We start from the raw sequence: 23,467 nt of genomic DNA on the forward strand, positions 1-23,467 counted from the left end.
AGTGAAAAAAGTTAAGAAAAAAAGAATTAAGGGCACTGAAACATGTTGCAGTACCAGTGCCTTTGACAACCCCCGTAGAGGTTCATAATCCGTATGAACCTCTGCAGATGGATGTCACTCCGCAGCTCATCGGGCAGAGTGATAATTCCCCCAGATCACCGATTGAACCACCATGATTTCTCCAAATATAATACAGTGGAATTGTAGAGGACTTCGGCATAATTTTAATGACTTACAGCTTTTAGTTCAAGATTATAAACCATCAGCTTTATGTTTGCAAGAAACCTATCTCAAAATCACAGATTCATTTGACTTAAGACGGTACAGTTCATACCATCATTTCTCACCTCCGGGTGAGAGGGCCTCTGGAGGAGCCTCAATAGTTGTGAGGCAGGATGTTATTCACAGCCCTGTCACACTTGATACCCCACTTCAGACCATTGCAGTCAGGCTAACCTTACATTTTGCCTTCACTTTATGTTCTCTTTACATTCCTTCTTCTTCCTCTCTTCAGCAGTCAGATCTTCAGGCACTCTATGATCAACTCCCTAAGCCCTGTATAATCACAGGCGACTTAAATGGCCACAATCCACTTTGGGGTGGTAATAACACATATGCTAAGGGGAAAGTGCTTGAGGATTTCATCTCCAATAATGATTTATGTATATTTAATGATGATTCACATACTTATCTGCATCCTGGAACTGGCACATATTCTTCACTGGATTTATCCCTTACTGACTCAAACTTACTAAATGAATTTGAATGGTCGGTCCACGATGACCTGTGTGGCAGTGACCACTTTCCCACTCTTCTTTCAACCGTCAATCCATCAGATGTTCCACCTTCATCTAGATAGAATTTCCCAAAGGCTAACTGGACTCTATTTGAATCATAAGTAGAGAGAATCTTAAGCCTGAATTATTGAATTATGACACTGACCCTATTCAAGTGTTTTCAGATCAATTAATCGAGATTGCTGATGGTTGTATTCCGAAGTCTTCTACAACTCCACATATCCGTAAACCATGGTTTACCACAACTTGTAAACATGCTAGAAAACCTCGAAAGAAAGCAGAGAAATATTTCCGCCGCCATCCCACAGTCCACAATTTAAATCAATTTAAAATATCGAATGCTAAAGCTTGTCATACTTTTAAGCAAAACAAATGGCAGTCTTGGCAGAATTATGTTTCAAAAATTAATTCACGAACCCCAATGTCTAAGGTTTGGAATATGGTGAATAAAATTAAAGGAAAAGGCTCCAAAGCAACTGTCAAACATCTTAAGGAGGGTACTAACTTACTTACAAATAAATCTGATATAGCAAACAAATTAGGTGAAACTTTAGCTAAACATTCCTCCTCATTAAATTATACTCCAACATTTCAGAAAGTTAAATAACGTCAGGAAAAAACTAATATGAATTTTAATTCTAATAACGGGGAGGATTACAATGAAATATTTTCCATTTATGAAATGCATACTGCTTTGGACCAAGCTCATGATACGGCTACAGGGCCTGATAATGTTCATTATCAACTTCTCAAACATTTGCCTGATTCGTGTTTAGAAACTCTCTTAAGAATATTTGACACTATCTGGACAACGGGTAACTTCCCTTCATCTTGGCGGAATGCTGTTGTCATTCCAATACCTAAACCTGGCCAGGATCATACCGATCCTTCTAATTACAGGCCAATATCTCTTACGAGCTGTGTTTGTAAGACCATGGAACGAATGGTCAATAACAGATTAATATGGTACTTAGAAACAAATAATCTTATTACATATTCAATGTGGTTTTAGAAAAAATAGAAGTACCATTGACCATTTGGTTAGATTGGAGACATTTGTAAAAAATGCTATCATCAATAAACAACACACTGTATCCATATTTTTCGATTTAGAAAAAGCCTATGATACAACCTGGAAACATGGCATTTTAAAAGACTTTCATGACATGGGATTGAGAGGCCGTTTGCCTAATTTCATATCACAGTTTTTAACAGATAGAAGTTTCCAGGTACATGTAGGGTCCACCTTGTCTGATGTTTATGATCAAGATCAGGGTGTCCCACAGGGTAGCATTTTATCCGTAACTTTGTTTAGTATAAAAATGAATGGTTTATCTAAGGTTTTAAATGACTCTGTTGATGGGTCATTGTTTGTTGCTGATTTTAATGTATCCTGTCGAGGGAAAAACATGCACACGATAGAGAGACAGTTGCAGCTTTGTCTTAATAAAATCAATGATTGGTCTGAACATAATGGCTTTAAATTTTCTAAATCAAAAACAAATTGCATTCATTTCTGTCGGAAATATAAACCACATACTCATCCAGTCTTACATCTAGCGGGCACTCCAATTAAAGTTGTAAAGGAAGCGAAATTCTTAGGAATAATTTTTGATCACCATCTTACTTTTCTACCACACATTAAATATCTTAAAGCAAAATGTCTAAAGGCGCTGGATCTATTAAAAGTTATTTCCAATTCCAAGTGGGGAGGGGACCAGTCAACCCTTCTTCACTTATATCGCTCACTCATCCGTTCTAAACTGGATTAGGGCTCCATCATCTATGGTTGAGCCTGCAAAAGCAATCTAAAAAAATTAGATACTATTCACCATCAAGGTCTAAGACTCTGTCTTGGATCTTTCCGTACTTCTCCAATTGACAGCATGTATATTGAGGCCGATGAGCCATCACTTAAAAACCGCCGCATTAAACTATCTTTACAGTACATTACAAAGTTATATTCTAATGAGTCCAACCCTGCCTACAACTGTGTGTTTAATCCCCTTTATGAGGATCTGTACCATAAGAAATCATCTCTTATTCCCCCTCTGGGTATAAGAATTAAAACTTTCCTTTCTGCTGCTGATATTGAACTCGAAACTATATCTCCTTTCTGACTCCTGTCTTCTCCTCCTTGGCAATTGGTGCAGCCTCACGTGGACCTGTCACTGTCCACACTAAAGAAAGCAGACACCAATCAACTTCAGTACCAACAAGAATATAATCAATTACGAGCTTCATACAATACTTACAAATCAATATTTACAGATGGATCCAAGGATGGTGGCGCTGTCGCCAGGGCCACCGTCGTTGGAACCAAAACTATATCAACCAGATTGCCAGGTAATTCTTCAATATTTACAGCAGAATCAAAGGCTATTTTAACAGCCCTTGAATTTATTAAACGATCTAAACATATGCAATTCATTAATTTTTCAGATTCTCTGTCCTGTCTTCAGGCTATCCAAAACAATTTGTGTAAGCATCCCGTTTTACTTGACATTATTGAATTACAAAATGAGCTGGCTACTGGCCAATACGACATCGTCTTCTGTTGGTTGCCCAGCCATGATGGAATCGTTGGCAATTCATTGGCTGATGCTGCTGCAAAAGCAGCACTCAACAAATCTGTGACACCACTTCTGATCCCATTATAAACCCGTGATTAGATCTTACATCCGGGATCTAATGCAGAAGAAGTGGGACACCCAAGTAGGTATAAATAAATTACATGAAATCAAACCAAATATCGGTTACACCTACTTGGGTTGTCAGTCCAGATTTGAAGAGGTCATTATGCGACGATGCCGTATTGGCCATTCACGTTACACCCATGAATATTTGTTGAAAGGTGAGGATCCTCCGTTCTGCATCCCTTGTGATGAAAGAATCACCGTCAAGCATATCTTGCTTGACTGTGTACATTTTTCCATCACACGGGATAAATATTTCCAGGTCAAATCTATACAGGATCTTTTTAATACTATAAGTACTCATTTAGTTATTGGTTTTTTAAAAGAAATAGAATTGTGTCATAAATTTTGTTAATATGTTTTCAGTTAAATACCTTTTTAAAATTAGTAGAATGAATTTATATCTGAGATTGTTAGTGGCTGTATCCTTGAAGAGGGTTAAGGTACAGTAAAATTATTGTCCCCCTGAGAGGATATCGTAAGTCCATATCATTTAAAGAATACTTACTTCTACTACGATTTTAAACGTAGCATATTTGTAATTTTAATTGTGGCTAAAATTAGATACAACCGCCAGCGACGGAAGGGATGATATAAATCCTGCTGGGGTCCATGCAGGTAGCAAAGGTAATGTAAGTCCCCATGGTCCCCACTGTGGTGATCTACCTTCGGTGGCTGGCGATTTATAGCCTGGTTTTATCATGTTATTGTAATGTATAGTTCTCTTTTTTATGATTCCATACTAGTTTTATATCTTTTTCTGTGATACATCTAGTGTTTTTACTGTCCTTCGTTTGCAGGTTTTTATTATCAGTTTAATAGTATTTATTATATCAAACCCTTGATAGTCACGATATGGCTGAAAAATTGCCGATGTGACTTAAAATTTTAACTCACTCACTTTAAAAGCCCTCATTTCTGAGGTGTCCATATTTTTTTTCTACTTTTAGGACAAAACATGAGCCGTCTACCTGAGCTTGGTTACGTAAACAAATACTTGTTTAAAATGTGAAATGGAATTCCACTGATAAGATATCTTTTTTTTATCCCATTGTTCTACGAAATCCATTTGAAATGTGCTTTTTTGTACGTAAAATGTCTTGAGAGTTTGTACCCAAACAGGTACTGTATTCGACGTAATAAGCGCCCCGCTCTAATAAGCGCCCACGGTGACTTTTGCTAAAATATAGGCTAGTGAACAATCCCAATTAGCACCCCTTCCGATTGATCAATGTACACAAGATTTATTTATTTGCGTATAATACGCACTCATGAGTTATATGCACCCTTAATTATGGGCAATTAAATTATGGAAAAATATATCTGTCATACATAAATATTTCGGCATAAATAACGATATTTTTTTTTCCACCGAAATAATATTCTAATAAGAGTCTATTTCAAATTTTGAGAGCGCCCTGGGCGCTTATTACATCGAATACGGTATGTGCTTTTGTGCCCAGAATATTTTTGTATTACAGTTTTGTAGTTTCAAACTTACACATTGCTTTTTTGTATGAAAAAAGTTAATTTATTATCACTTTTCTGTCAAAACACTAATCTACAATTACCTTACGGTTTACCAATTTACTGGCCTCTTCTCCAGTGACAAGAATTTATTACTTTCCTGTCACAATCAGTCAATTTGAGTTGTGCCAATGTGGACTGACTACACTCAAGGACCACGTACATTTAGGTTAGTCATATTATGAACTTGATGAATTTGTTTACCATAATGTTCAGCTCATTGTTTGCAATAAACATGAAAAAATAAATATGATCAAACAGATTTAGTATAGTTTTTTGGGGTACAAAATCATCAAGTGCTTTGGGTACAATTTGTTTTGGGTACAAAATCACATAGGCCCTACATTCATCCAGTCGTCGTGTGTACCTACTTTCATCCCTTCTGAAGATTGGGGAGGGGGAGTTAACGTTTTAAAAACAATCCTTAATATTTCTAAATTGTCCTTCTTTCAATGACAGACCAATAACAATATTCTGTTGTTATTATTATGGCATATCAATATGTTATATCGCTCTCCGCTGCCGTCCTTTTCAGAAAATAATTTTCAAATCATCGAGCGTGAAATCCTTTACGGTTTTGGATTTAGACTTACAAATTTGATGTTACGCACCGGCGGCAATCACGAATAAATATGAAACAAATAGGAGTAAACACTGCTATCCAAATCAATAAATAGTAAACAGTTGTCGTAAAAAAGTAAACTATGTATTTTCTTTTGAATTTGAATCTATTTCGAAATTTGTTTTATGATCGCTTACCAACTTTTGCATATTTTGCTTCGATGTGTCATGCGGTACGTGCTTCCGGTTTCAGAAATGATAGCTAAAATTGCAAGTATTTCGATTATTTTCCGTAAACTGCATTATATTGCTATTGAATGATTTACCTAGAATGTTTATCAGTTCAGATTTTGCGTATCATCCAATATTTGTCATTATTTGCAGTGTTTGTTGACTTTGTTCAACTAAACAAATCGCGAGTTAGGCCACGCCCAAACGTATCACCGACGTTTGTCGGCTTGTCAATGTGTCCGAAAGTTTATCAAACAAAATCATTTGAAAACTCTATAAAAATGATTTTTTTTTACACAGATTTATACATGCGTGTCAATAATTCTAGAAAATTAAGTTAGATGTAACAAAATTATTGTAATAGTCTTACGGGATCACTATGCATGTGGAGTTGTTTGTTTACTGCCGTTGCCATGATCGTACAAGTTTCATCCAATCGATGATGTTACGATTCAGATTGTTTTTGTTTATAATTAATTACTTCGAAAATTGCTCATTTTTGTTTTCCCTTCGTCAGCAAACAGTAAATTATGATCAAATGTGAAAAATGATAACATTATAAAGAAAATATCGGACTGCATGCCGCTCAACGTGAAGTGCCATAAGTCAACAATGGCCGTTTCTGGTAGTTGTGTGCCGCGAAGTTTGGCTGAAACTTTTTAAACTCGCGATATTTTCTTTTTGAGGTTAATACACTATTGAAAGTTTTGATATTGAGCAAGCTGAGCATTTATGCATGCCATACGTAATTTAAATGTAACGCAAAGCCTTCTTGGTAAATAGATATGGCGAGTTTTGTTTGTGGGTGTCCTTATGCTATTCGCCTGTCGAACTGGTTCGACAGTAGCAACACGTGTAGTGACAGTAGCGTTGAGAGCTTTAACAGGGGAGATGTAGCAGTGTAGCTAGAGCGCACAGAGTTGCCTCCCTTGTATGATTGTTCAGCCAAGCTCCTTCCCAGCGTGTGACACCTTCGTTACACTCCCAGTATGATATGATACTACACAAAACCCATGAAGATCCGTGGTAGAATAGGTCTTCAGCCACACCATTATTTACAGACCGCCATCATATAGCTGAAATATTGCTGAGTGCGATGTTAAACAAAAAACAAACAAAAAAACACATACAAATTTTAACAAACAGATATGTGCAACTTTTCAATTGTGTAAATAGTCTTACTTAAATAAATCTATTTTTAATATCCATTAATTAGTCATAACACTCATATCAGATTACATTTATGTTGGGTACTGATGCATTCAATTGAAAACTACTCTAAAGTGCAATAAAGTGTTTCAGGAAAAAATGATTTTATTTACAATTAAGAGCAATATGAAACATGTAAATGAAGTTGTAATCATCACCATGTGCACTTGTAAAGAGTTCTGTCAACTGATCCTCATAGCTATCAAGAATCTTCACACATTCTTCATACTTGGCTTCATTGCTGAATAACAGTGGCATGGGATGTACCTCTGTCTTCATGGATGCTGTTTTACTGTGGCTGTGTGGAATGTGTGTTGGGATGTTGAGCCATGATAGTGCTGGAATATCCTGAAATAATGGAATGAAACACAATGAATAACAGCTAACAGATGAAACAGATAACAGTTACAGCTGGCATGAAATCAATAACAATTTTTCTCTCACATCAAAGCATTTGAATTCGAAACCCTTGCAAAATATGTCAAACCTAAACAACTTCCTAATCCACAGCTAAACAATAGGATGTTTCAACTTTATGTTTCATTCATTTAGATATTAGTAAATCTGATCTGAGCATGCCAGATATTAATAACATATATTATATGATTCTTAACCTTCAGTATACTGCCAGTGAGTACAATATAAGCTGAGGATAACTTGTTCAAAGTGTCTTCATTCGGGAGGACATCAGATGCGTTGATGCATGTAGATGATAGAGGTGGTGGTGAAGTGCTCAAGTTGATGTCAGCAAACTTGGAGAAAATGATGTTTGATGCAAACGTGAAGATCCTTGTTGTCATTTTTAGTTGATCCTTCTTTAGATGACCTGATATAGACATCCAAAATGTCACCAGTGATCTATAAGAAATGAATCATATCACATTCATCATGTTCAAATACTGCATTAATTCAGTCATACAACATTAAAATGATAACTAATGGAACACATAGAAAACATATTTCAATGTAACAGTGCTAAATAATAAATTAACTTGTTGTGTTCTTTGCACTGAGTAATTACCTTGATCAATGGATTACATTGTAATGATCGAACAATGTTAAGCTTTGTTTGAGTCACTGCCTGGGCCATCATTCGGAGTTTGGTAGTTGGGGATTGGCACAATCCGATGTTGCTCAGTAGTACCATACTCTGTAAATAACCTCATAGAATGTGCACCGGAAAGCCTGGATTAGACATACAATGACTGAAAAATAAGCATATTCATATTTCAATTTAACACAGAAATTTAATTTATCAACATCATTAAAATGGGACAGTATAAAAATTTATAAAAATGGGGGGACATAATTTCTTAATCAATTTTAGCATTAAACATCAGACAAAATACAGCTTCTGATGGGCTAACACATATATTTAAAATGTATATTTTTTTTTAAAACAATATTGTTTCCAAATAGACATGTGTCCATGACCATTGTAAACTGGTAATGTGTATATGCCATGTACATATGTAGCAGGACTGGGTCCGATGCCCACAGACCACAGACACTACGGTGATCGTCAATGGCCAATATTTATTTGCAGAAATGTGAATGTGATTTTAAAGAAAAACCACCCTGAAACAATCAGGTATACAATATAGCACATATAAAACAATATACACATATCATAAATACAGATATATACATACAATTCATATGCATACAAGTATGATGAGATACAGTACATAGTATTGTTGTAAATGCACTGGGTAGAATATATTTATGTACATGTTAATTAGAAACGTATTCTGTCTTGATATATGATCAAATGCATACACTAGATAATGACATGTAAACAACAACATGTAAACGACATGAAAATAACATGTAAACGACAACATGTAAACCTACCAGGTGTGTGGGCCTGGGTTGATATCACACCTGGGGACGATGCCGCACTAAGTTTCTGCACAGTAGTGCAAAACTCGTCTGCAGAGGAAATAATAATATATGTACAGTACATGCAGACGTGCCAATAAGAACAAATACTTTCTATCATATATACATGTAGCTGAACATGAAAGAGTAATATTATAAAATGCCTCATGCATTCATTCATTCATTTATGTTTACCTTCATTCATTCATTTATACTTACTTTCATTCATTCATATATGCTTACTTTCATTCATTCATTTATGCTTACTTTCATTCATTCATATATGCTTACTTTCATTCATTCATATATGCCTTCCTACATTCATTCATACCATGCATGCTTGCTTGCTAAGCCTTACCTCTTATATCACAAGTAACCTCTATTATTTCTAAAACTACTAATCTTACTTTTTAGTTCAATGGTTATACGTGTTTTAATGAATGTAGGATACTTATTTGGTTGTTAAACTCAATAATAATTACAAATCTACATTCCGTGTATTCGTGTCTAAACACACATATATCCAAATACAAACAATATCTACAATATTGCAGATACAATTCAATGAATAAAATCCTCAGTTCACTAATAAAATACTAACCTTGGAATTTGATCTAAGGTTCCTCAAAAACGATCCTTGTGAAAAAACATGTGCATATATATATATCTTTATCCGTGGAGAGGTATATGTGGAGTGACCACAGTCCTTAGGTGTCCAACATACAGCATGGCTGAGTACCCAAGCTGGCCATATAGACAAAAGGCTTGAGTAGGGAGAAGGCTGGGGCTATTGTATTAGTTCACAGGGTGTGACATTCACAAACAAACCATGTAGTAAGCATGCTTAGTAAGAGTGCTGTGACTGATGGTTTAGTGTTTAAAGTAGGCTTAGCAACAAAATAAAATGACTACAACTGCATTTAATTATGTACATGAATTATACTGAAAAGGTAAAATACAAGAAACAGTCAAAATATGTAACTGCCACATACTTCCCTCCTTTGAAAATGACGTCCACGTCATTCTGGTTGTTCATCAAGAGAGAAAGAAGTGCTTTGGATATACCACTGCTGATGTGACCAATGACGCCGGTAGCCACTAGCTGTTCTATGCGTTGACTCTTCTGCTGCCAATCTGGATCAGTAGTCTGGCGCATCACATATTTTCCTGACGTCTGCCAGGCAGGCTTCCTAGTTTCGCGTCCAGAGCGTCGTGGGGGTGGTATTGGTCTTTGGACAACTTCAGGGTTTACAGGAGGTGATTCCCCTCCAGATGAGTCTTCTTGCTCTGTATCAATTTCTTCAGGTTCTACTTCTGTGCGGTCTACATCCATGTCGACCTGCACGTGGTCGTCACCACCAGAAGCATCACCATCTGCCTCAGTAGACACCTGGTCGTCACCAGTTGTCTGTGAAGTAGATGTATCCTCTTCCACAGTACTCCCACTGATGAAAGTGTGTTCATCAGGAACTGCTGGGATGATCAATGGAGCTTCCTCTACTGACTCACTGTCCTCAGGGTCTAGTGATTTTGACAATCCAGTGGCTGGTTCGACTGGAATTGGTCTTTTGGATCTTGGCGCTGGTGCTGGCTTTGGCGTAGTAGATGCCTTGGTGAAAATAGGGATGGATCCTATAGGCAAGAGGTGATTTCGGTGCAGGGTCCTCTTCCTCCCTTCACCAGATTCTCTCTGCACAACAAACACAGGGATATCCTGGTTTGGGTTGCGAGAGAACAGCATATGCGTCTTCTTCCCAGCGATTTGCTAACTTATGTTTTCCATCAAAGGCAAGAGCCTTTACCAGAACTCTGTCACCTGCTTGGACTTTAGCACCTCTCACTTTTAAGTCATAGCCAGTCTTCTGCTTGTCTTTCGCTGTCTTGGATGCTCTGGCTGCAAGGTCATAAGCCTCTTGAAGTTTTTTCCGTAGGGAATCAGAGTATGATGATACTGACTGGTGTCCCTGGCTGGCTAGATCGATTGGCAGGCGAGGCTCTCGACCAAACATCAAGTAAAATGGCTACTGGTTAGTGGACTCGTGTCTGGTACTGTTATAGGCATGGACTAATGGAGCAACATAACTCTTCCAGTCTGTCTTCTGGTCTGGCTGGAGAGTTCCTAGCATGCTGAGCAGAGTCCTGTTAAAACGCTCCACAATTCCATTGCCCATCGGGTGATAAGGAGTAGTTCTACTTTTCTCCATTCCCAAGATAATACACAGCTCCTTCATGAGACGGCTCTCAAAATTAGCTCCCTGGTCACTGTGTATACGCTTGGGAATTCCAAAGTGTAGAATGAAGTTTCTAAAGAACACTTCAGCTGTTGTCTTTGCAGTCATGTTGCGTGTTGGAATAGCTTGTGCATATCTGGTAAAATTATCTGTAATGACAAGCACACACTGATGACATCCCTTGGAAACTTCCAGTGACAAAAAGTCAAGACAGACTAACTCCAAAGGCTGTGTGGTAGTTATGTTCATCAGAGGAGCACGAGCATTGGTAGGGGACTTCCTGCACAAGCATCTTCCACATCCTCGGATCCAGTCTTCTACATCATTGTGCATTCCTGGCCAAAAGAAGCGATCACTTAGGAGTGATAGGGTCCGATCTCTACCAAGATGTCCAACATCGTCATGTAATCCTCTCCAGGCATCTTCTATGAAAGCAGAAGGCAGTACCAGCTGTTGTTTCTCTTGTCCATCCAGGATGACTTTTCTGTACAAAACTCCACTCTGTAATGTCAGACTGTCAAAATGCCGATAAAAAGCAGTATTGGCTGGACATGGTGGATAATCCTGTCGTCTGGGTTTCTTCCTTGCTTTCACCAGTTCTATCCATGGTCTAAGAATGTTATCAGATGACTGAGCCATTCTCCAGTCTCGCTGTGTCATTGTCTGAAGATGCTGTCCAGGTGGATCCATATGTGTTACCTCTGGTGTTACGGAGAAGCACAGGGACTGTATAACTGGATGATCTTGTAGAGTGTTGCATACTGCTCTTACTGATTCAGCTGACATTTGCGAGTGGTCATTACCATTCTCTGTTCCTGGTAGTCTGGAGAGCCCATCTGCATCAGCATTATTGAGGCCTGGTCTGTATACAATGTCAAAATTGTATGCAGCAAGGGCTGCTAGCCATCGGTGTCCTGTGGCATCAAGTTTAGCTGAGGTGAGTACATAAGTAAGAGGGTTATTATCTGTGTAGATGGTAAAAGTATTACCATACAGATAATCATGAAACTTTTCAGTCACCGCCCACTTTAGTGCTAGAAACTCAAGGCGATGAGCTGAATAGTTTCCCTCTGATTTGCTAAGTCCTCTACTTGCATAGCTGATGACTCGCTTGACGCCATCTTGTTCCTGGTACAGGACCGCACCAAGTCCACATGTGCTCGAATCTGTGTGCACCTCAAACGACTTGCTGTAATCTGCATATCCAAGAATTGGGGGTGAGGAAAGAAGGTCCTTGAGTTGATTGAAAGCTGATTCTTGAAATGGTCCCCAATGCCATGGCTTATCAGTACTTGTAGTTGTGCTCTTCTTTCCATGGTTCTTGCATCTTGTGCCAGGCATTAAGGAGGTCAAAGGTTTGGCAATCTTTGCAAAATCTCGTACGAACATGCGGTAATATCCTGCAAATCCTAGGAACTTTCGAATTTCCTCAGGATTTGTAGAAGGCCAATCCCTGATTCTTTGCACCTTATCCGGATCAGCTTCAATACCATGCTCCGAGACAACATGACCAAGAAACCTGATCTTTGTCTTAAAGAAAGAACACTTGTCTGGTGTGAGCTTCATTCCTGTCTCCCTCACTCTCTGAAGGATCTGTCCAAGACGGTCCAGATGTTCTTCATATGTTGGTGAGAACACTATGATGTCATCCAAGTAGATTAAACATATTTTGAGGTGGAGTCCATCAAAGCACTCTGCCATGAGCCTCTGATATGTTGCTGGGCTATTACAGAGTCCGAACGGCATACGGTTATATTCGTAGAAACCTACTAGACCAACAGTGAAAGCTGTTCTTTCCTTGTGGTATTCCTCAATCTCTACTTGGTGATAGCCGCTTTTAATATCCAACGTGCTGTAGAACTTGGATCCTGAAAGGGCATCAAACATCTCTTCTATGCGCGGCAAAGCATAAGAGTCCTTTATGGTCTGTTGATTGAGCTGTCTGAAGTCCACGCACATGCGCAGCTTTCCACTTTTCTTGCGCACCAATACAACATTAGATGACAACGGTTAAAAGGACTGACGGATGATGCCACTTGCAAGAAGTTGTTGGAGATGCTCCTACACTTCTTGGTACATGGCTGGTGGAATTCGTCTGTGCCTCTGCTTAAAAGGTTGTTCATTCTCCAGGTCAATCATATGCTTCACTGTTGTCACATGCCCAATGTCCTGTTCTCCAATAGAAAATACATCTAGAAACTGTGAAATAGTTTCCTTTCCAAGCCTGAGCTGTTCAGGTGTAACTGCAGCCTCATTGAAATCCATTAAGTCCATGACCTGTTGACCTTCACCTTGAGGAAATGTATCAGCTGGAAGATCCTCAATGGAGACAACTTGTAGTTCACATAGCAGGGCACGGGTTGGAATAGACACAGTTCTTGTGGTGACATTGGAGACATGAACTGGAACCATGATCTTCTCATCATGATGGAAATTGACAAGTGTAGGGGCAATGTCTAAATCAGATGGGATGGCAGAGTTTTTAGTCGGTTGTACAACAGCACACGTGTCTTTGTAGGCGATAGGCTTCTACAAGTATCCTTGGATAACTCTCTCGGTGTTAGGTGGTATAGGTAAAACAATTGTGTTCAGCACTTCGAATCTGACCTAATGAGTAGTTGTGTCGTGCCAGTTCCCTGTCTTGTAAGAGCATATTACGGAACGCCATATACCATGGGGTATGAATATCAGCCTTTTGAAGAAATTTATTTCCATACTGTTGCTTACATTCATCCATGTAGCAAGATAGGATATTTGTACCTAACAGCACCGGAACGGTGGTGTTGTAAGGGGTATCAGGGACAACTAACATAAGACAAGGAAGCTTAGCTGAGGTTGCACCTGTACCCTGAACGTCAACTTCTATATACCCGTGCTAAGGTAGATGCTGGCCATCTGCACACTCTATCTTCAGAATGGCATCTAGTCGCTGTAAAGGTGTAGCTGATAGGGACTGAATGTAGAGACTATGGGAAACTGTTGACACTGTTGACCCAGTATCTAACAGGGCTCTTGTCTCTATACCATTAACGAAAGCTGTTCCTTCATTAGGTTTACCCATCAGCTTGGATACCTGCTGATTACAGTTGGGTGGGCGTCTGTGTTCAAAGCCTACGGTTTTCCCCGTCCCATAGGCATCTTCCTGTTTAAAGAAACCCTGAAGTGGTCCAGTCTCACTCGACATCCATACTGTAGGTGTCCTGGCTGTTTACATCGGAAACAAATAGGCTCCTGGGTATATGGATGTCTTGAGGGTTGCTGATCCTGAGGAGTTCCTGTTGTTGCTTGATGCCACCTTCTAAACCTGAGTTCCTGTAGGGGGTAGTGACCAATGATGCTCCTGAGGTATGGATTGTGGATGCCAGTACGAATCTGATCCACATGGTGTAGTAGCTCTCTAGCGGTTGTGTTGGTATTGCCAGGGTGTAGTGTTATCAGCTGGTTGAATATCCCTCTGCTTCCTCAGCTCAGCAACTTCAGTTGATAACTGTTTCAAGATCCCCTTGATCTCCTTCATCTCTGGATCCTGGGCTGCTACAGTGGCCATATTGGGAGTTACGCTCTTCTTTCCTGTTCTGGCTCCTCGCTGCTGCAGGTCAACCTCTGCTCTTCGAAGGGCTCGTAGAAGATCTGCGTAACTGCTACCCTGGTCAAATATATTGCTGTGAGATCTCGAAGATCTGGCTTGGATCCTGACCACAGCTGGGTCCTCAACATCTCTCCTCTGTTTTCCTGTGGAATGGATCCCTGTGTTGCCGCCTGGTTCAGTAGGTGCTCCAACCTACAATCCCATATTGCGACTTCTTCTGTCTCTCCCTGGCGTGCACCATAAAAACAAGCTAACAATGACTGGTTCCTGTCAACACTACCGAAAATGCTTTCCAACTTGGAGTTGGGCTGCTGTAAGTCTGCTTTGGGACCAAGGCACATGGCAATAGAGGCTGCCTTCCCACGCAAAGAGTGCTGTACAGTATTGGCGACAGCCTGCAGAGACAATGATTTGTTCTGTAACAAACATTGGACTTGATACTTCCAGACGTCAAAAGATGTCTCACCCTTCTGTTCACCTGAGAAGGATGGTAACCTTGGGGCTTGTGTCAAGGTAACTGGTGTAGGACAACTTGAAGTAGGAGATTGATTCTCCAAATGTCCAAGAAAAGATGCACCTTGAGGCTCATCTTCAACCTTGACCTTGGTCTGAGTATAGCTCTTCATCCACTGTACTAGGTCCTCTGGGCTATCAGCTTTAGGCCAGGCATTAAGTGCCTTGAAAGCTCCAATGAGGTTCTTTACCTCCTCTGGAGTTGGTTCACTCATAGCAAATGGCATGAAGATAGGACATAAACTCAAGAGAAGTAGGATAGTGAGTGAGTGAGTGAGTATGGTTTTACGCCGCTTTTAGCAATATTCCAGCAATATCATGGCGGGGGACAGCAGAAATGGGCTTCACACATTGTATCCATGTTGGGAATTGAACCCAGGTCTTCGGTGTGACGAGCGTACGCTTGAACCACAAGGCTACCCGACCGCCCCAGAAGTAGGATAGGTAAAGAGGTTGCTAAGCTAATGACCTAATGAAAAAATAGAAACAAATTAGCTAAAAACAAAACAGTGGGCAAGTGAATTGCAAAAGTGTTAGTTGTGCTTCAGTGCTGATGATGGTCATGTATTTGGCCAAAGGGCAAGGGAACGCCCTCGGGGTATGCAACTGTAGGCTAAGACGAGACCTACATTAGCATATCAGCCTTGATATCAAAACATCAAAACAAAGACCCAATCAAACCTGAGCCATGAAACTATAGACTTAAACGCCAGGAAAATAAACCATGATCATTGCGTACTTAAGCAACTATACAACTATGCGAACATCAATGTCCCAACAGCAATATCGTAAGCAATTAAACAACAACGCCTATTTATGATGTTAAACTAAATTCAATGTTGGTCTGTTTGAACTAATGTTTAATTGCACTTTATTTGATTTATCACAGAAACATTCAAGCATTCATGTATATTGTGACTTCTTACTCACGCACACAATCATACCGGTAAGAGCTGAGGTTTTTCAACCACTAAATAACAGCTAAACTGATATGGTTCACTACTGCAGTGTATGAGAGCTCATTCTAAGTCTAAACATTTGCAAAACATGCATATGACACATAAAAATTGGCCATGAAATACAGTGCACGCAGGCACAACACGGGTATATTCAGTAAAAGGTACAATGATTCCGAACATGTTCAAAGTCGACTTAAATTCAACAATGATGCACCTTAAATGTACATAAAATCTGTATACCAGTAAGCGTTCACAGAACCACTGGTTACAAAAGCTTGTGATGACATCAATACTATATAGACATAGTTCAAACTGCACTTAAGTGTCTCTGTATCTGCAGATGGCAACATATATGTTGCTATATCACAGGAAAAACAAACATATCTCACATCACGGTATTCCCAAGGATGACGTCATTCATTTATGCTTACTTTCATTCATTCATATATGCTTACTTTCATTCATTCATTTATGCTTACTTTCATTCATTCATATATGCTTACTTTCATTCATTCATATATGCCTACCTACATTCATTCATACCATGCATGCTTGCTAAGCCTTACCTCTTATATCACAAGTAACCTCTATTATTTCTAAAACTACTAATCTTACTTTTTAGTTTAATGCTTATACATGTTTTAATGAATGTAGGATACTTATTTGGTTGTTAAACTCAATAATAATTACAAATCTACATTCCGTGTATTCGTGTCTAAACAAACATATATCCAAATACAAACAATATCTACAATATTGCAGATACAATTCAATGAATAAAATCCTCAGTTCACTAATAAAATACTAACCTTGGAATTTGATCTAAGGTTCCTCAAAAACGATCCTTGTGAAAAAACATGTGCATATATATATATCTTTATCCGTGGAGAGGTAAATGTGGAGTGGCCGCAGTCCTTAGGTGTCCAACATACAGCATGGCTGAGTACCCAAGCTGGCCATATAGACAAAAGGCTTGAGTAGGGAGAAGGCTGGGGCTATTGTATTAGTTCACAGGGTGTGACATTCACAAACAAACCATGTAGTAAGCATGCTTAGTAAGAGTGCTGTGACTGATGGTTTAGTGTTTAAAGTAGGCTGAGCAATAAAATAAAATGACTACAACTGCATTTAATTATGTACATGAATTATACTTAAAAGGTAAAATACAAGAAATAGTCAAAATATGTAACTGCCACACATATTTATATATTAATTACAACTTTCTATCCTCAAAATCATTACTATCAATAACAAATGCTTTATAGTACTGTACCTGATCTTCTAAATGTCCTCTTATGAGAATGCATCACACCATCTTATGCCATGCTGTTAGATGGATGTTTCGCATACGCATCAGTATGGAGTATGATGACGTTATTGCAGCCACTTTATTGAGTGGAATTTCACCATCCATACATCCAGTTACAGTGGACATTACAGCCAACAAGAATGGTGCCCTAATAAAACAGAATGAAACTAGCAAATTATGAACTATATTTTGATGCCTTCTATGTTCTCAGAATAAGGGCTGTTTCTTCAGTACAAAAAAGCAGGATTACTTAGCAAATGAACAACACAGTGATCTTGCCATATATTTTTGGTAAACATAGTCAAAGGTACATAATTCATTCTAGAGGAGTTTTAGTGTAACCAAATAAGCTCCTCTTCACATAACACTGTTATCACCTGACATGCATAAGTATTCAAATAAAATAACCACTACATATAAAAGACTGCAAGAAAGACATTATAACCCATTAAATAGAGGTCACTTGTTCTTTCATTTTCAGGTAAGCTAAAAAATTATGAAGAAAAGGCAAATTAGTGTAGCTGACAAGGTAAAAACATCACACCATAAAAAGAAACATGTCATTTCAGTTTATATGAGCTAAAAGTTGAGGGATTCAACCAATGTTTTGGTAACTTTTGTACTCAAGCTTATATTAAAACTAGTATTATATTACTCATATAACAATCATGATAAAAGTTTTATTACAATTAAAACATGACATTTTTCCCCCCAAACATTACCTCATATTGTAAATTCATTCATCAAATTAGATTACCTTTTTTTCATCTCCTGAAATACCTGACCTATAAAGTCATGGCTATCTGTAAGATTCTGCAGACTTGATTGCTCCCTGAGAACCATTGGAGATGATAATGATGATAGCTCTTGACAGTCTGACTGTAGCTGCTGTATCACTCTCTCGTTTATTTTATTTCTTGAACTGGGGTGGGACAAAAGTAAGGTCACAACTTGCTCCAAGTCCTCAGATGCAAATGCTTGCATTAGTCCATGTAAATATGTCTGCTGTGGCTGTTTCCCAACTTCAGCTCTAAACAGCGAAAAATACTTGTACCATTGTTGTATTTTTTTCATATATCTTATTCCATTACTCATCTGATAGAAATACTAATTTTTTTTATATATTTCAGTTTACACTTTTGATAAATGTAGATGGCTTCTGTAGTTATTTAAATTAAAGAAGACATTAACTTTCTCCTATCAAATAACATTTTTATCTCTTCAAAACATAAAGTAGAATTGGTCCTATTAGATACTTAATTTCATGTATGTACCATGAGTTGAAAATGTAGATGGTAGCTTTTGTTTTGGTGGCAAATCCAAACAATAGTTGTGTTCACCAACTGCAGCCTTTGGTTTTTCTTCGGGTTCAGTCCCTAAAACAAATAGACAACAATATCAGGTAAGCAATCATCAGGACAAGCATGAGTACAATAGTTGCAAAGGAAATATTGTATTACGCATAAATGATATGTGAAACACATTTTTTCCAATAATTTATTAATATAGCTTATTTCATTTCAAGACATTTACAAACATTATTATTTACTCAAAGTATTTTCTATTACTCTAATAATATTATGTGTAATATACCACAAGCCATTTACCAGTAGAACAGATTTTGGTACACGGTGAGGCTGCATAAATGTGTTCAGCTTCTTTTTGCACAGAAAAAGATGATGCTATATTCAAAAATAAGAAAATACATATTAGGCCAATGGAAATTTATGTATTTTAAAGATATGACAAAGGAAAACTAATTCTTAAATTAATCTACAGCTAAATCACATTACTTCCTTATACAACCAAAGTTCCTTTCAAATTTCATATTCACAGTAGAATACAGTACAAATGTAGTATCAGTATCTCTAACTCTGTATGTATCTATCATCTGTGAAAAAAGGGAGAAATAAGCCATACCATCTGATTCTTCATTATGGGAAGCAGGTGAACTTCTCTTGTTTTCAGTGTAACTTGTGGCATTCTTTTTGCACCTGGAAAGGTCAATGTTTAACTCTGTGAATGTAAATGATACTTCCAATCATTTAAATGTAGGAGCTGACACTGCCTAGTTACAAATTGTCTGGTAATACACAATTCTGGTAAAACATCATCAATCACGACACACATATATTTTTTCAATATAAAGGGCCCAATGACCCAAACTACAAATATTGGTATTACATAACTATTAGTGCAGTGTTAGGTCATTTTAACTGCACCAGTGTAACATAACTAGTAATTATTTTTAAATACAGAGTACAAATATGTACAGTATGAGAAACAGATGCATCTATGTACCTAGCTTCCTTCAATGTACACTTTGAGAAGAGCTGACATAACTTACTTAAGAAGTTTCTTATATTAAAACATATCAATCATTATTTAAGGAAAGGTGTTCCTTTAACATAAAAATTTAAACACAAAAAATAACATTTTTATTTTGCACTAAAGTTATTTTTGTTGTTGGAAAACATACAACATTAATAATAATAAGGATATTAACACAAGAATATATTATTACATCACAAAGTAAGAATACACGCAGTGAATAAGTATTCTCGATGTGTTTGCCTTTGACCGGAATCGAACCGAGTCTAAAGATTACTCTTTCAGACTACTATTCAAAAGCTTCATTGTATCTAATTTCAATGTTAAAAAATGTACACTTTGTTTGAATGCAAATCAAAGGGTTAACCCATCATCAGCGTCAGAAACTCACACAAGTCCTTCAGTCCTTGCCAAAACTGCCCAATTGTTAAGGTATCATAACGACTAGTAGAAATTTGCCATTTATAAATGTTAATAAACTTGCTGAAATAGTATATGTGTGAACATTCTACACTTTCTAAAAACATAAATGTATGCAAATATAAAAGGGCACTCACTGTAAATTACGATGAAAGCAATACCAGTCGGTCTTGCTTCAGCCATCAGAGGATGTTGAGCTCCAGCAATGCAATAATATGTTTTACACTTCTTACCCCTGCCTGCTGGATTAATTTTAGCATAAGGCGCTCTAAAGAGGGTGGGTGATTTCAAACAGTCGGTGCCTCATTAAACAAGGGCCAATTGAAGAAATATTTTGCACATTTATTCCTGATAGAAAACTACACAGTACTATATAAAAATATCCCGATGTTTTCAATCATACCAATGTTAAGACCAAAGCGAACACAAAATTTGTAAATTTTCTTGAACTTACCTGAATTGCGTTATTGAAGGTGGTTTGCATTTCATGCTAGGAACCTTTTAATATCGTAACATTTGTGCAAATTGATTTCAATAATCATATCTCCGATATCTTGATTTTAATTGGGTAAAAATTCGGGTTTTTTTTATCAGCAAATAACAGCGCGATGGTAAATTAGGAACCATTTCAGTGAATTTATTATCTAAACGTTAATATGATTTAGCATTATTTAGCTAAATCGGTTTATGGTCAGCTCCGCATAACCAATACTAGTAACTATTCCCATTTATCATTTTCCACCATTTGTTTACAAACATTCTCCTCTCACAAGACCCGCAAAAATACTCCCCATGGCAACATACGTCATTTCTCCCATGACGTCACTACACGTGGTCTCGTGACGTCACTACTTTTACTCCCCAACTGTCAAGTCATTCTAACAACACAACACAACGCGTCCGGCGGTTTGCATTTCACCTCTTACGGTTTCACCTCTAAAGCTTTTTCACCTCACCTCATTACCTCGTTTGGTGTATGTGGGATGCCTCCAAAAAGGAAAGCGGCGCTGACCCACCGACTGGTGAAGGGTCCGAAAGCCAGTAGGACGGGGGTTAGCAGAAATGTGGATGGAATAGACTTGGAGGCGCCAATTGGCTCACGACTGATCAGCGGAGTACCACAAAACACAGCAGGTACGTTGGATAGTGATTTTGTTTGTATTAATTCGAGCATTATTTTGCATAATGCAAACTCGGCTACCACAGTGCTTCCTACAAATACGGCAATGCTTGCAAACAGCACGCTCACAAACGGGGACACGCAGATGCCGACTGGGGATAGGTCTTCAAACAATGAAGGGCACATAAACATTAGTACATTAGCACGCGAAAACGCACATAACACGCATCCGTCCCGACAACAAACACAAACACTCAATCCTTTCGCAACTATGAATTTAAACGATCCAACCATGTTTGGCATACCCGCGACGAATACACCCTGTCTACAGTTAAACGTCAGAGCGGAACACATCGGATCACATGTTTCCCAACAACGACGGGAAAAAATACACAACGGCGAATTCATTGAGCTAAAACAACTCATAGCGGCCCAAAATCAGACACCCCAAGAGATGTCGGCATTTACATTGACGCTCGACGCCACAGGTCAGATTATTTTTAAACCCAAACAACAACAAACGCGTCCATTAGGCATTGGCGCATGGACATCGGCGTTTAACGTCTACATGAGCGTATACATAGAAAAACACCCGGATAAGATACAGGATCTGCTTACCTACATCGAAACAATCAGGGGAGCTGCTATTAGGTTCGGCGGAGATTCATGGTTGCAATATGACCGTAGTTTCAGACAAAGGATGCAACGCGACCCGTCTCGCTCCTGGTGGGCAATAGATGGCCATTTATGGTTACAACATATGCTTCCAAATCAACAAGCGGCACACGCGCGCGTCACAAACAACACCACTACCACCAACCGCAGCAATCTCAACGCGGGTAGCGAAAATACCGGTAGCATCCCAAAGTTTTGATGGGATTTTAACAAATTCGGATGTACAAGGTCTTTCTGCCGATATGCACACAAATGCATCACATGTGACAGCACTGCACACGGCGCACACACATGCTTTCGTCAAAAAGGGGGCGTTACAACCCCCCGTACTCAAACAAAACCCAACGCAAACAATACCAACTCAAGGCCTAGCACCAACACCCATCAGTATGCGTGTATTGTCACATTGGCTCAGTATTTACACCCCCTTCTACGCATCAGATGCTATGTTTTTATCGGAAGGTTTTTCTCAAGGTTTTCCACTACAGTACACGGGTCCACCGGGTCCTAGAATGGCTTACAATTTAAAATCCGCCCAACAACATCCAAACATGGTGGCAACAATGCTACAAAAAGAAGTTGATCTAGGCAGAATTGCAGGTCCATTTACAGCACCACCATTTCAAGATATGATAGTTTCTCCAATCGGTCTCGTTCCGAAGAAGTCAAATCACAATAATCAAACGTTCAGCAAACGTTCAGACTTATTCACCATCTGTCATACCCTGAGGGAGAGTCTGTAAACGACTACATATCTCACGAGGTGTCAACAGTCAAGTACACTAGCTTTGACCAGGTGCTATCCGCGATACAAGGATTAGGCAAGGGTGCATACATGGCAAAATTTGATATTAAGTCTGCATTTCGCCTCATACCTATACGACCAGATGACTTTAAATTTCTGGGAATACAATTCAAACATAATTTCTACTTTGACAAATGTCTTCCATTTGGCTGTTCCATATCATGTGCAACATTTGAAAAATTTAGCACATTTTTGCAGTGGGTACTCAGGAAATACACCAAAAATGATAACTTACAACATTATTTGGATGATTTTGCATTGGCAGCACTAGCCTCTAATAAGTGTCAACAAACTCTCGAGTCCTCCCTGGAGTTATTACAAAACATGGGCGTTCCCGTCGCAAAGGACAAAACGGTTATACCTACAACAAACATGACGTTCCTGGGTATCACAATAGACACAGTCAAAGCGCAAATTAGCATACCGATGGATAAGGTAGTGCCGCTTACTCAGGAAATAGATACTCTTTTATCACCTTTTAAGAAGAAAACAACATTACACTACTTGCAGTCCTTGGTGGGGAAACTTAACTTTGTATGTAGGGCAATTCCGATTGGTCGCGCCTTTTTAAGACGCCTCATTGACGCACAGCGCGGAGGGTCAAAACCTCACC

At 38.5% G+C, this 23,467-nt stretch overlaps 1 long non-coding RNA gene across 1 annotated transcript; it reads right to left on the bottom strand.

Annotated features, from left to right (window-relative positions):
• Window positions 1-16,976: 16,976 nt before the first annotated feature.
• On the bottom strand, window positions 16,977-19,888 carry LOC124110918. Its single transcript, XR_006857352.2, has 6 exons — window positions 19,424-19,888; window positions 19,111-19,185; window positions 18,778-18,879; window positions 18,261-18,533; window positions 17,468-17,651; window positions 16,977-17,146 (listed from the first exon to the last, which is right to left on the bottom strand). It is a non-coding gene; the product is annotated as an uncharacterized LOC124110918 (long non-coding RNA).
• Between the last annotated feature and the right edge of the window lie 3,579 nt (window positions 19,889-23,467).

Source organism: Haliotis rufescens, unplaced genomic scaffold, assembly GCF_023055435.1.
Source record: "Haliotis rufescens isolate VD_foot unplaced genomic scaffold, xgHalRufe1.0.p SCAF_2, whole genome shotgun sequence".
NCBI classification, from domain to species: domain Eukaryota; kingdom Metazoa; phylum Mollusca; class Gastropoda; order Lepetellida; family Haliotidae; genus Haliotis; species Haliotis rufescens.